The sequence below is a fragment of the Eucyclogobius newberryi genome, unplaced genomic scaffold (assembly GCF_026437365.1).
Source record: "Eucyclogobius newberryi isolate DKJ021-1_F unplaced genomic scaffold, fEucNew1.0.hap1 SCAF_1, whole genome shotgun sequence".
Taxonomy (NCBI): Eukaryota; Metazoa; Chordata; class Actinopteri; order Gobiiformes; family Gobiidae; genus Eucyclogobius; species Eucyclogobius newberryi.
The window spans coordinates 29800758-29815131 of NW_027315723.1; the positions used below are offsets into that span (position 1 = coordinate 29800758).

General features: G+C 40.3%; 1 protein-coding gene across 1 annotated transcript in view; it reads left to right on the forward strand.

The window, feature by feature from the left end:
• akap12b (A kinase (PRKA) anchor protein 12b) overlaps positions 1–14374 on the forward strand; it is a 53108-nt gene that overhangs the window by 19748 nt on the left and 18986 nt on the right. The window lies entirely within an intron of this gene.

A 14374-nucleotide genomic window follows, 5' to 3' on the forward strand; every position in this document is an offset into this window, starting at 1 on the left:
GGGGTATCTGGGTATCGATTTTATTATATTTCTGCATAATTTACTTTTTTTTTTTGCTCTTTTATTAAACTAAGTATGAAATTTACGGTGTAAATTTCAGATACAAATATCTGTAGACTGTTGAAAAAACATCTGAACTACAGTGTAAGTGATATGCCTGTGTTTTGTTTATTATGTGTATACAATCTATGAATAACTTTCAATCTAACACTAAGAAATCTTCAATACAAACTACAGAATAATGTGTATATAAGTGTATAGGACAAAGAGTAGAAACAAGTTTGAAGTCAAATATTCTGAATTCTTAAGTTTGTTTTGGTTCCTATTTGTCTTTGTGGGATTCAAATATGTGTCTTTCTGACTAATTTGACTCTCCCTCATACATTTTTTTCTTCTGTATGCAGCTGTTGTTTTAATTTATTTTGATTGGTAAAATGTCAGAAATGTCCTTAGAACACTAGTCTTTTGCACTGAGATTCTATTGGATCTACGGCAGATGAGAAACACTAAAGGACTCTCACTACATTACAAATCTACGTCACCAATGTACAGCTCTGCTTAATGCGATTGCGATGTCCAAATCTCTGCAGCCACAGTCAGACGCACTCTCACGCTCTCTGCTTTACATAAACCACTAAAAGAAGATGCAAAGGTTTATATCAAAGGTTTCATTTTGCATACGGGACACAAGGGCTGCAGGGTTTTGGCACTTGTTGTGACACGGCGTAAAATTGGATTTGCCATTGATGTTTTAAAATTACAATTCAGTTCTAAGCTCACATTTTAAACACATCCAAAAGCGACAACATTAGAGAGAACATTGAAATATGAAGAATTCTAAAATAAATGTTTGTAGAGGTTTAAACTTGGGGGGGTTAAACAAGTCTTTCTACATAGATTTGTAGTTCGTTTACTGTGGACATTATTCTATCTAAACAATTACAGCCTTCGTGATTTGTTAATTGAAATTGCGACTCTGATTCGATAACTATATTTACAAATTATTCAATGTGTTCCATTCACTTTTGCATTTTATTCTAAAAAATAGATAAATGTTGTAGCCAGTGTCTATCAAGCCACATTAAGTTAAAAGGACTTAAATTGGGTTTATCTTTTGAGTCTCAGTAGTGGTATCCTGTGGCCAAGTTTGTTTTTGTAAGATAAGTGAATGTTACTTTTTTCCATAGTCAAATCAAATCAAATCAATTTATTTTTGTAAGGCCCAAAATCACAACAACAGTTGCCTCTGAGGGCCACAGGGAGAAATGAATCAACAATGTCTGTGGTGGCGATGAAGTCAGACAATGTCTGTGGTGGCGATGGAGTCAGACAATGTCTGTGGTGGCGATGAAGTCAGACAATGTCTGTGGTGGCGAGGGACAATGTCCCAGGGTCCTCTGTCCTTAGACTCTCCTTCTCGGCCAGGAAAAACTACAAAAAAAAACCTCTTTGGGAAAAAAGCGTAGAAACCTACGTCTTTTACTCTACGTCTATACTGCAGTGCTTTGGCCACTGTGTTTTGTGTTGGCAATGTGATTAAGTCATTTTTGAGCAGATAACATAGCATAATAATAGACCAAGGCCTGTGTTCTCTCCCTGCTAGGTTAAGTAGAAAATTAGGGCAATAAAAGACAGCAACAAGAGTCAGTTTGTCCAGTTTTTGGCCCAAAAACAAACCTCTTTTTAAAGCTGATTGCTCTCACATGTCTCTACTCTACTGGATACGAAAGACAGAGGAAGACTTCGCCAGAGCGTATTAGTATTTTGTTTACAGTAGGATTGTCAAAAGTCAGATACTAATCAATGCTAAAACTAGTGTTGAAACTAGATACTCTTTTGAGCAAGTATCGATGTTTGAAAAAATCATATAAACAGGACAGAATTAGACATTTCTGGAACAGGCCGGTCCATGTTTAGTTCTGACTCTGGCACCAGCAGGAGGCCGGTCCATGTTTAGTCCTGACTCTGGCACCAGCAGGAGGCCGGTCCATGTTTAGTCCTGACTCTGGCACCAGCAGGAGGCCGGTCCATGTTTAGTCCTGACTCTGGCACCAGCAGGAGGCCGGTCCATGTTTAATTCTGACTCTGGCACCAGCAGGAGGCCGGTCCATGTTTAGTCCTGACTCTGGCACCAGCAAGAGGCCGGTCCATGTTTAGTCCTGACTCTGGCACCAGCAGGAGGCCGGTCCATGTTTAGTCCTGACTCTGGCACCAGCAGGAGGCCGGTCCATGTTTAGTCCTGACTCTGGCACCAGCAGGAGGCCGGTCCATGTTTAATTCTGACTCTGGCACCAGCAGGAGGCCGGTCCATGTTTAGTCCTGACTCTGGCACCAGCAAGAGGCCGGTCCATGTTTAGTCCTGACTCTGGCACCAGCAGGAGGCCGGCCCATGTTTAGTTCTGACTCTGGCACCAGCAGGAGGCCGGTCCATGTTTACTCCTGACTCTGGCACCAGCAAGAGGCCGGTCCATGTTTAGTCCTGACTCTGGCACCAGCAGGAGGCCGGTCCATGTTTATTCCTGACTCTGGCACCAGCAGGAGGCCGGTCCATGTTTATTCCTGACTCTGGCACCAGCAGGAGGCCGGTCCATGTTTAGTCCTGACTCTGGCACCAGCAGGAGGCTGGTCCATGTTTATTCCTGACTCTGGCACCAGCAGGAGGCTGGTCCATGTTTAGTCCTGACTCTGGCACCAGCAGGAGGCCGGTCCATGTTTAGTCCTGACTCTGGCACGAGCAGGAGGCCGGTCCATGTTTAATTCTGACTCTGGCACCAGCAGGAGGCCGGTCCATGTTTATTCCTGACTCTGGCACCAGCAGGAGGCCGGCCCATGTTTAGTTCTGACTCTGGCACCAGCAGGAGGCCGGTCCATGTTTAGTCCTGACTCTGGCACCAGCAGGAGGCCGGTCCATGTTTAGTCCTGACTCTGGCACCAGCAGGAGGCTGGTCCATGTTTAGTCCTGACTCTGGCACCAGCAGGAGGCCAGTCCCTGAGGTCCTCAGAGTCTGAGATGGTTCATATGGCACTAACATGTCCAAGATGTACTTTGGTGCTAGGCCATGGAGAGACTTGTGCACAAGCAGAGCTGCTTTAAAGTCTATTCTCTGAGCCACAGGAGCCAGTGCAGAGACCTGAGAACAGGACTAATGTGCTCATACTTCCTGGTTCTAGTCAGGACCCGAGCAGCAGCGTTCTGGATGTACTGCAGCTGTTTTACAGCTCGTTTGGAGAGGCCAGTGAGCAGGCCTTTACATTAGTCTAATCTACTGGAGACAAATGCATGGATAAGAGGTGTTTTCATCATTTGAGTATGTATCCTTTCAAATTGAGCTAAAACAGTCTCCATCCATTCTCTTAATTGTTTTATACAAACCTCCCCAGCAGTGCCAAAGTTGTATTGATGATTTTACTGAGATGCTTTCAGTCGTATGCACAGACTTTGATGGTTTGGTCATTACAGGTGATTTCAATGTTCATGTTGATAATATTTGTGACAGGAATGCTGAAGAGATTGATGCTGTCCTTGAAACTTATTCAGCCCGTAAGTGCCCACCTACAGCAGAGGGCACACTCTAGATCTCGTAATTACAAAGGGGGTTAATATTTCAAACATCAATGTGATTGATGTTGCTCTGTCTGATTATTTCTGTGTCTTCTTTGACCTGTCTGTTATTCCAAAACCATCGGCTGGTATTATCGTAAACTTTGAATCTGTAGTGGGAGAAGATGTTGTAGGGGGGACCCAGGGCTGCTCCGAGGGCAGGGGCGATGATATTGATGCTGTCGAGCCTGTCACAGATGGGTCTAAGGCATTTGATGAGGACCCTGTGGGAAATAGCTTTAATGACTTCTGCGCTGGCCGCAGTTGAGATTGTTGTGGTGCTTCTTCTGACGACTCCTTCGCTGGAGGCGGTGGAGATTGTGGAGTAGCTGGAGCTGAATCCTTTGATGGTGAATTGGCAGCTGATGAATCCTTTGGTGGAGGCTGTGGTTGTGGTGCTGTTGACGCTGAAACATTGGCTTGGTCACTGCCTGATGGAGCAGGAATTCTTCTCTCATTCCTCTCTTCTCTAACTCTCTGCTCAGGACGCTGTCCAGGCCCAGTCCAATGCCTCAGAGCGTGGAGCAGGTTCTCTGTCAGCACCCTCACTCCACCTCTGCATAGGTGTGGGCCGTTTCTCTTAAGCAGGTCCTCTCATTTCCAGAATAGATAGAAGTTCTCAATGTAATGCAGTGAATGTTTTGATTTCTATTTTATCAAGCACATCGAATAATTTCAAGAAGTCTCTTTTCAATACTTCAGTCTGTTCCCGTCATATGTCCACTGCACCCACGTGCACTATCAGCTGTCAAGGAGTGACGTTATCTCAGAAACACAATGGGACAAATAATGTGTTTTGATTTTTCGTACATCACGCCGTCTCCTATCAAGTCTCAGTGACCTTGACATTTGACACTGATTCTCTTTCTGTCTGCTGCCTTTTGGCCACGTCATGTATTACATTTTTCCTTGTTTCATTTACTTCAGTCTCTGAAAATGGTAAAAATCTGTTTGTAAGCTGCATTTTAGGTGACTTTATTATCTTTGTAGTTTAGGATTTGCATCCAAGATACAGGCTGGTCTTTAGACCGTTTTGGGAACGACACAGAGTCACTCCGGTTTTGGTTGAAAGTAGACGTTTTTGTTGTAAAAACAGGTGGACTTCTTACCACTGACACTGGAATTGTATCTTGGCGAAAAATCGTGCTTGTAGCTCATGAATTTCTTAGCGTTCACAAGAGTCTCTTTTCCATCTTCTCCCGGACATGTCGCTGGATATGTTGATACTACATCATATATCATAAATATCTTTATGATGTTTATGTAGAAGATAAAGTTTTTGGGTTAAATTCCCCAGAAGGCCTATACAAACATTTTAGTGTGTTGCATGGGTAGCTGTAAATAAAACAACATGAGACTGCATTGATTTCATGGCTTGATTCTCTCTTTGTTGCTCTTTATCTGTTGCCATAACACTGTAGTTAATTCAACATGGTTTTGTGCAATTTTGTTTGACATCCATTTTACTTCATCTAATAACTAACTTGCTCAGACATTTTCCATAAAGCTATATTCTGTACAAATTGCTGTATTTAAGGCATAACTCAACTCTTTGTAATGTTTTATGTGATGTAAAGCCATGGCTTATTTGGACAACAAACGATTTCTTGGCTGATATGCAAAGCAATAATGTAAGAGTAGTTTGAAGTCCAAAGACATATAAAAACACAGTGTTAATTAAAACCATATTTATAGTGTCTGCGTATGTTTCTAACCAGTCGTCTTTTTCTCTCAGGTCTGACCTAGATCCTTATCGAGCCCACAGATATTCAGAGATCCAAGACTGGAGGTCAGCTAAGGGAGTGGATTTGTTGTTTTGACCTGGGGTCAATCTTTGGGTAGTGAGGGTGGGTCTGCATGGGGTTCAGTCCTGGGGGGTCCTTCCTGTGTCCAGCTTGTTGTTATTCCTGTTGTTTGATATCGTAGAAGCGCAACAGATGAAGAGCAGAATAACAGACAAACTGTGGGGCCTAGGTTAAAGGGAACAAATATACTGCCTGACTCTGGACATGTGTTATAATCCAAGGCTGTAAAACTAAACTAAAACAGCATCTCAAGAGCATAAAGTTGTAACAATTAGACTCTTTAGGTCCCACGCTCCAATGGAACTGTCTGGAACTGTGTGAATGTGTCTGTATCTGTGAGTGGAAGAGTGTAGTAGAGTTTATTGCATGTGTAAATAGTGTGTTGGTGTGTACTCTCTGTGTTCAACACATTGTCACATCTGTGTCTTGTCAAATGTTTTTGGGTTGTTCCGCAGATGTAAAATTAGCCTGAGGCTAACTCTGGTACAATGCATCTAATGGTAATACTTATGTTCTAATTGTACATGGTCCCCTTTTAAAATAAATACGCTGCAATGTGGGCTGAACCTGGCTGTCGAGTCCAGCACCGGGCAGTGTGTGCGGTTCATGTGTAGGAAAAGCAGGAGATATGTTCTTTTTATTGTGCAACAAGTTAAACCAGGACACTAAAATGCACTTACGGTATATGTTTGAGTAGCTGAAAAAGTTAAACAGTGTGTTCCACTGTGCTCCCGCTGATTGTGTAGCTGGGTCCCTATGTTCCGATTGGACATTTGGGGAAGTAGAAACGGTAAAAACAGTTCATTTGCATGTGGGCCATCAGATGAATAGGCCTGTTTTACATAGTATTAGTCTCTCGTAGGTCACACGCTGGAAGTGAACTAGGTCCAAATCAGACCCAGCTGACAGACCCTGACACTGATGTGGTTCCCAGACAAATCCTGGCAAAAATTTCCGAAAATATTAAATTAAGGAAATTTGATCCCACAGTTTAATTAATTAAAGGACTAATTTTATTAAACCTGTTCCTTTGAAAGGTAAAAATCTGAAAAACACAAGTTATTTTACATAAAACCAAATTGTCTCAAATCAGTGTACTTTATCTTCTGCTTTTAGTATGAATGGTTTCTGAAACCTATGTTGCACAATAGCCAATTAGTAACAATACACATAATATATATCTATTACAATGGGGCTGTGTTTGGAAACCATCCACCATTTCCCAGAGTATAGTTTGACCAAGACTCATAGACCCCAAACATGTATGTGTAAAAATAAATGCCCTAATTTTGTTACCTTAAATCAGGCATGTCCAAACTACCATTTTTTGTTGGCCCTCCAGCTTCCAGGCTAAGTTGGTCCTAACAACAAAAAGTACTACTTTTTCCTGTAAAATTGTAAAAATTCAAGCATTTTGACGTCATACCAACCTAATGTTAATGTTCCAAGTCTTATTAAAAGGTGTGGAGGCGCATCAAAACTATGTCAAATTCAAAATTGCAAATGATTCCCTTTGTCATTCAACAAATTCGAGATTGTTGCACTGTTTGTGGCCCTCTGCTCTGTATAAGTTTCAAAATACGGCCCTCGGTGAAAAAAGTTTGGACACACTTGCCTTAAATGCACCAATCAAGTAAATGGAACATGACAAACTTTACTAACAGCATATCATCTTAGCTATTCAGTTTGTTGACGTAAGACCTTATTTGAATTGATAGTGAAGTTACATTCAGTACTGTTTCTGAAGAGTTCTTCGTGTTTTTAGACTATGTACTCAAATTAGTGAAAATTTGATTTATTATGAATTATATTGGATTGTGGTTGTGTAACAGCCCCGTCATTCATCCACCCAGCGCCTTCCCGGCTCTCTCATGGCACAAGAGTGCTGTGCCCGGAGCGCGCACTGTGCACTGTTTCCACACTACCCGGACACTATTTCCTCAACTGGTTCTTGTACCTCACTTGGGTCTTGTACCTCACCTGGTTCTTTTACCTCACCTGGTTCTTGTACCTCACTTGGGTCTTGTACCTCACCTGCTTCTTGTACCTCACCTGGTTCTTGTACTTCACGTTGTACACAGCACACACAATAGAGTGAGCGAGGAGGGTCCTGGTCCAGGGTCCCAGCTGAGTCCAGACTTAATGGGATGTGGAAACAGGGAGAGTGTTCTTCAGGGGTCCTGTGCCTCTTTGATCTCAGGTATGTTCTGAATGTGAGGTCAGCCATAATGGACTAGGTCTGCCTGGGCTGAAGACACATGAAGCAGGCAGCAGTAGGAGAGGGGCAGGCCAGACCCCTACATTTACATCGGGGGTAAATACTGGACATACTTTTAATAGACTCTTAAAACGCTTGACCAGATGCTGGCCAATTAGTGGAGCCAAGTTTGCATGTTGAAGAATAGTTGGGATTTCGTGGATGTTTGGGCCACTTGGGGAGGGAATACCTTCTGTTGTAGTATGATTTAAGACTGAGTGTGGCATAGGAATTCTATGACCCTAGAAATGCAAACAAAGGCTATAGTTTATTAAATAAAACATTACTGTTGAAATGCTCGCACATGATTTGCTATGAATGATGAACCTGGCAATATATATATATATATATATATATATATTGATATAACAGCAAATGAGGTTAGCTCTGTGATATTAATCTGGAATGAAACCTGTGTAAAGGTTTGTGAGGATTAGGGACAATCAGCAGCCAATTGACATCCTTGTCAATAACATTTTTGGCTGAATTATTGTGTAGCATCATACCATGTTAACTTGTTTTACATTTGTTACCTTGTTAGCAATTAGTAATACTGGTCAAATGTTTTTGTCCAAAAATATACGCTTTCTGCCAGACTCGAACGGATCAGCACGAGCCTTACACAATAGTTTTTGGTTAAAAACCTCACTATAATCATTTTAAATGAATGAATTATCATTGCAAGACAAGGCCAAATATCCTAATTCAAGTGTACTTGATACTTCTATATCTATATCTTGCTTAGTCTTGCTTTGTGTTGACATAAATCTGTAATTTCAAACTCAATTTAGAAAAGGCTCAATACTTGATACTATGTTCTGAACCACATTGATCATTTAAGAAAGTGGAATTACCATTTAAGAAAGTAGAATTACTGCTTTCTGATAATACTATTATTAGCACCCCGTCTCTGGAACTCCCTTCCCCAAACTGTCCGCCACTCTCCCTCACTCACAACATTTAAATCCCGCCTAAAGACATTACTCTTCACCCAAGCCAATGACCTCCCCAACCCCTAGCCTCCTCTACCCCCTGTTACATCCCATCTTTTTCTTTCTACCTCTCCTGTCTTGTTTATTTTATCTGTTCATTATTGTGTATTGTACGTGCTGTCCCCCCCTGTCTGTAAATACCCCCCCCCCCCTTTTTTTTGTATATGTCCAGCGTCTTTGGGTCCCTGAAAAGCGCTATACAAATAAAAGATTTATTATTATTTATTATTATTATAGAATTACCTACATAAAATAATAGTAGTTTACTTAATAGTACTATGTTGTATAAACTATACAACAATTCAGAAAAGGACAATGCATCACTATTGTCCTATATGTGTTGTTTATTTCTTTGTTTTTTCTCTTAGTATTGATCTTTTATAAAAGTATTTTTTTATTTTACAATTGCATATAATTTGTTTTTATACATATTTTCTACTCCATATACACTTTAGTTTGAGCTGACCAAAATGTATCAGCAATCCATACATGGTTAGCAATCCATACATGCCATTCAATGTTTGTGTCATCAACAACTATTTATTTTGCTACATGATACAAATTAATTTAGGTCAAATAAGGTTGCTGGTACATTTAATATAATTAATTGTTTGCGAAAATGTGAGCTAGTGTCGACTGTGAGCCAAAGACGCTTGAATGAATAGATTGTTGTTGACCTAATTAGTTAAAATTATGGACAGTACCAGTCACTGAAACCCATGTCCGTATGATTTTATTTGAATTAAATGTTCTCAGTTTATTCCCCCTGTGTCGGTCCATTGAGCATTTCTGTTTATACATTTTCACTCTTGTTATTAGCTCCGTCCCATTCTCTCGTGTCCCAAGCGGCGGTTTTCCACTTTTGTCTGTGGCCCGAGTCTGTCTGCACGAATAACTCAGGTCAAAGGTCACAGTGTTAACTGCCTTCATCCAAATACGACCCCACAGAGAGTCTTTAAGCCTATTATCTCCTACTGTGGCCGGTGTAAAATCACATTGTTTGATTGTAAAATGTAAAGAGAAGAAATAACGTTTACAGCTGGTAATGGACAGTCATGGGTTTCAATTCCATGAGTGAATTATTGTCTGGCTTCACATGGGGATTCATAAAAAACTTGAATATTCTGGCAAATATGAATCAATTAGTAAAGTAATTAGGTCAATGAATCTTTTTAACTTATTTCTAAGTTTGTTTACATTGGGTTGGTGTTTAAGTAAGAGCTTGGTAGTAACTTTGCACTCTGATTTGAGTTCTACAGTACAACAGGGCAGAAAGATGAATTGGGATAAATTTTAAAATCACTATTTGAATGGTAGTAATCAGCAAGTTCAATTTAGGTAATGTCATCTGCTTTAGATATCAAATGTTTTCATTTGAATGTTTTTTTTACCACAATTAAATCATTTCCTTCCACGTTTCTCCAGCACAGTTACTCTGACAGCCTCCTATGGACCTAATTTGCCATCTGCCTCCTTTTCTCCATCAACTTGTATCTTGTGTTTGCCTTAAGAGACATAAATCTGCTCTGCTGCCTTTTGTCAAGTGATTTAGGGTCGTCTCGGCGTTGGAGCCACCGCCTGTCTACAGAAGGTGCAGCCGACAGCCAAAGAAGGGAGACAGATAAGAAGAAACAAGGAATCAAAGACAAATTTCAGAAAAGATAAAGCAGAAAGTGGAAAAACACTGAGTACTCTCAAAGGGAAATGTAATCTCAATCTTAATTTGAGATTGAAAAAGATAAGTATTAATTATTTTGTAGTAAGAGTGGTTAGGTTTAGTAAGACGTCTTTATAAGAACACTCTCTCTAGATTTTTGTAATGCGAATTTCATGATTAGTCAGTCTTTTTTTTCTTTGGAAAGGTTTTCTATTGTCACATTTTATAATTACATGACAGGACAGTGCCTTGATTGAGGGTCTTTTTCTGAAGTTACATAGTTTTAAGGGCTGGGTTTGTAGCCTGCTCGCTTACTGGTTTAAGGAGGAACTACAATCACAACTGTGCTGCAAGATCCTTAACCTAGAGACAGAGAAACATTCTCATTCTCAGTTTATGGACAGGCCATGTCTCATCTTCAGCTCAGAACCTCCTGAAGTCTCTCACTGAGCAGGAGAAACTAGCACTCATTCATGATTGGAGCAGGAGAACCACTCATCCATCATGTCCAACATTTTTTGTAATCTACATTACAATTGGTATCAGTAAAATCTATACATGATTTGAACATGGTTTACCTCGTCTGGTGAAGGTTCATTCTGTCTATTTCCTCAGAAGCTTCTGAGATAAAGCAGGTAAACAAAACTCTTCTGAGTCCTGTCTGACCAAATGAATCCTTGTCTTATACTTGATCTTGTTCCTGGGAAAACAGATGGGTAATTTTTTGGAAATTTGTACATACTGTGTATTTGTCATATTTTTTTGTATAATATCATACTTGTTTTCATTTCTAAAACTTGCTCTGCACTGTATCTTGGCTGTTAGATTTATAACAGTAAAGCTTTACAGGAAATGGCTCTTAAAGGTCCTTGAGTGGCATATCATGGGAACAGGGCCTTTTTGCAGCAATTTGTGCCATACTTCTGTAATTGCCATGACAAACTCCAGATAGTGGTTGTAAAATGCATTTCTGAATCACAACTTTATCACCAATCCAACAGCCTGATAGAGTGTTTTGTTGCAAACATACAGCAGGTTTTATAGTAAATCAAGTACTATATGTCACTTAATGCCTGCGTAATAATCTAAAAGGCTATTAGAATGAAATAGTTGCATACAAATTAAGGACTTTGATTTGAAATGAGTATTAGATATAAGGTGCTTACTGACGCATTGAGTCTTCCATTTTGTGAGTGCCGTAGACCACACTAAATAAACTAGGAGTGTCTAGACTGAGACACAAACCAGACTTTTAAGGACAAAAGTCAAAACCAAGAGCATTGCGTGATGTATGGAAAGTGTGAAGGAGGGATGAGGTTATCTGGAAGGAGATATATTTTCTTCTGTCATAGATTCAGCGGTGACAAATAAATCAGCTGAATAAGGTTGGATAAAGACATCAAACATACAGTTTTATTTTTATTCTGTCAACAATAAAGGTAGCAGATGTATTTTCACCCATGTATAGCTCAGAAACACACAATTTGAACCAGCTAGAACTAAATTATCTATACATTAATAATATAATCTTTTTTTTTTTTGAACATTTGACTTAATTTGACTGAAAACCTTCTCTGTGACATCTTTTGGACATAGGCCGGTCAAAATAATAACTTTGTCAGTGCGATACACTGCTACAGAATAACTTTGAAGCAGGAAAACCCAGTATATCTTTTCTATCTTTTCTAAATGTACAATATCGTAAGTATCTCTTAAAAGTTACTTATTAATTAATCCCTCTAAAGCTCAAATCTTATAGTAGAACCAAAAACAACACTTTTACCGCTAGTGCAAAGAAAATGTACACACGGGACTCAAAAAACCCTGTAAGACTTAGTAATTGTGGGTAATCAGTGGTGCAGTGTGTTAAACCTTCTCCTACCAACCATCGGGTCGTCAGTTTGAACCAACACCAACAAGAACGTGGTGCAAAAACTATCCGTTGTCCTCAAGACAAGCACAATGTGTAAACACGAGAAGTGGGTGATCCCCTGTAACTTCCACACAATAAAGCCGCACTCGTGCACATTGAATACACAGCTCTACTCTTACGCTTATACAATGAAGCCGGAGACTATCGCATTACAAGACAAGCCAGACGCTTCGCACAGCCGTCTCCAGTCTGTTTATCCGCTGTTGTTTTGTTCAGCAGATGTCTAGCGAGTCTCCTAGTTTGTAAAGTAAGTCTTCGTGGCGCAACCATTTTGACCAACGTCTGTCCAAAATATGCACAATTGGCAGAGAAAGTTCTGTGTCTGCTTCGAAAAGCGGTGAGATTCAGGTCAACGTCAATCGGTTCATTTCCAGTTCACTGCAATGATAAACCAGAGTGTGAATTTTTATAATGCCAATCCGCTGCGGCTTCTCTCCTAATCTTCTTTTGTATGGTTTGGGTATGACAGAAATCTCAATGTTTGCATGTGGGCTTGATTCAAATATTGATATCCCAATCTTGAACCTAAAAAGGAAGTGGTTAAAACATGTACTCAAGTTGTGTTACTTCAAAATTATATTCCTGAAGTGTTAGGGGAAGTATTGGTTGTTAACAAAATTACTTGAGCAAATGTTAAAAAGTATTTAGTGCTATCTTATATTGCAGTTACAGTGTTTTTACAATACTATTACAATGCTATATACAAAGAAGTACTAGTAAATTGCATAAAGAACGTTAAAATGGAGATGAAACTCACAATTCTCTTCCAAATCTCCAGTTAACTCACTCCAATGCTCCAATGCAAATCTTTATAATGCCAATACAATAAATAGCTTGTTTTGGACACCGTCTACTGATTATTCCACCAATCGGATGAAGACTCTCATCCCTAGAGATTATGTGTGTTTGTAAAGAAAGACATGCTTGGACCAGTGTGACGTTCCTTTGTGTCTTTTAAACCCAGATTACTGCACTTGGTGTGGGTCTGTTGCATCACTGCTATCTCTGGCATTTTCATAGGCATTAGAGAGGCTTCGTGGATTGACTTTGGGACAGTGGCGGTCAAAGGGTGAGCGTTTAGGTGAGAGATAAGTGTTGGGCTATGGGTAGAATTCCGTGTGGCAGGCAAAGAATTCTGGGAATGCTTGTCATGTGGTCAAAATGGGGGGGTGGGGTCACTTCTGGTCTGCAGTGAGTGGGACCCCCATGGTTTTAGAAAGATAAATATTGTGCTGCCCGGTGGTGGAGTGCTTAAGACAGCAGCACATATGCCAGGCTCCACGTGCAGCCTACGGGGCCAAAATATCCTTTCTTTCACTACCCTTTGTTGGACAGAACAGTTTTTGTAAGAAATGGGGAGAGCGGTGAAAGAGACTCTCGGTTAACGTTTGAGACTGGGAAGTATATCCATGACAACGAGGTGAAAACAACTGCATATGTTCAACACCGTAAACCATTACACCACCGGCGAGCTTCAATTCCCATCTTAAATGCTCGTGGATCAATTATTGTAATATACTTGTGTTTGTGTTTTTTTCAGTCTATCAACGCTACTCTGTTGTTGGCCCCAAGCCTGGATAAAGAAATTTAGAAAGGGCACCTGACTTAAATTTGTCAGCCTATTATGTTATGAGGATTATGAGTATTGCTTTGCGCAGAAAGGGGGACGCGTGGAGTGACCTCGCTGCGGTTTTGGGAGTGACTGGACCCTTTTATCTGCCATTTCACTTGATGTAGATGTTGTTTACCAATGATTCGCTGTATTTTTTTGCACGTGATCCAATAGTTTTTAGAGCTTTTGCCAGTGTCACACCTCTTTTCAAACAGTTAATGCACAGAGCATGTTGTAAGTCAAACAAGAATTTCTGTTGTCGTCTACTGCCCTCGCTGTGAGACACAGGTGGAGTAATATTACATTCACACTTTGACATGAAGACATGTCAGGGTAGGTAAACAAAACAATGTTTGACAGGCATATTGAGAAAACATTGTCAAACCTTGGACTGAACATTTTGGGATCAGTTACAAATACTTCTGACACAAATCTCAGCTTTAGTCCTCCTTAAGCGATTACACTTGACCATCACCGCCAACTCCCCTTTTCTCACCATTTCGTCACTTTCATTTTC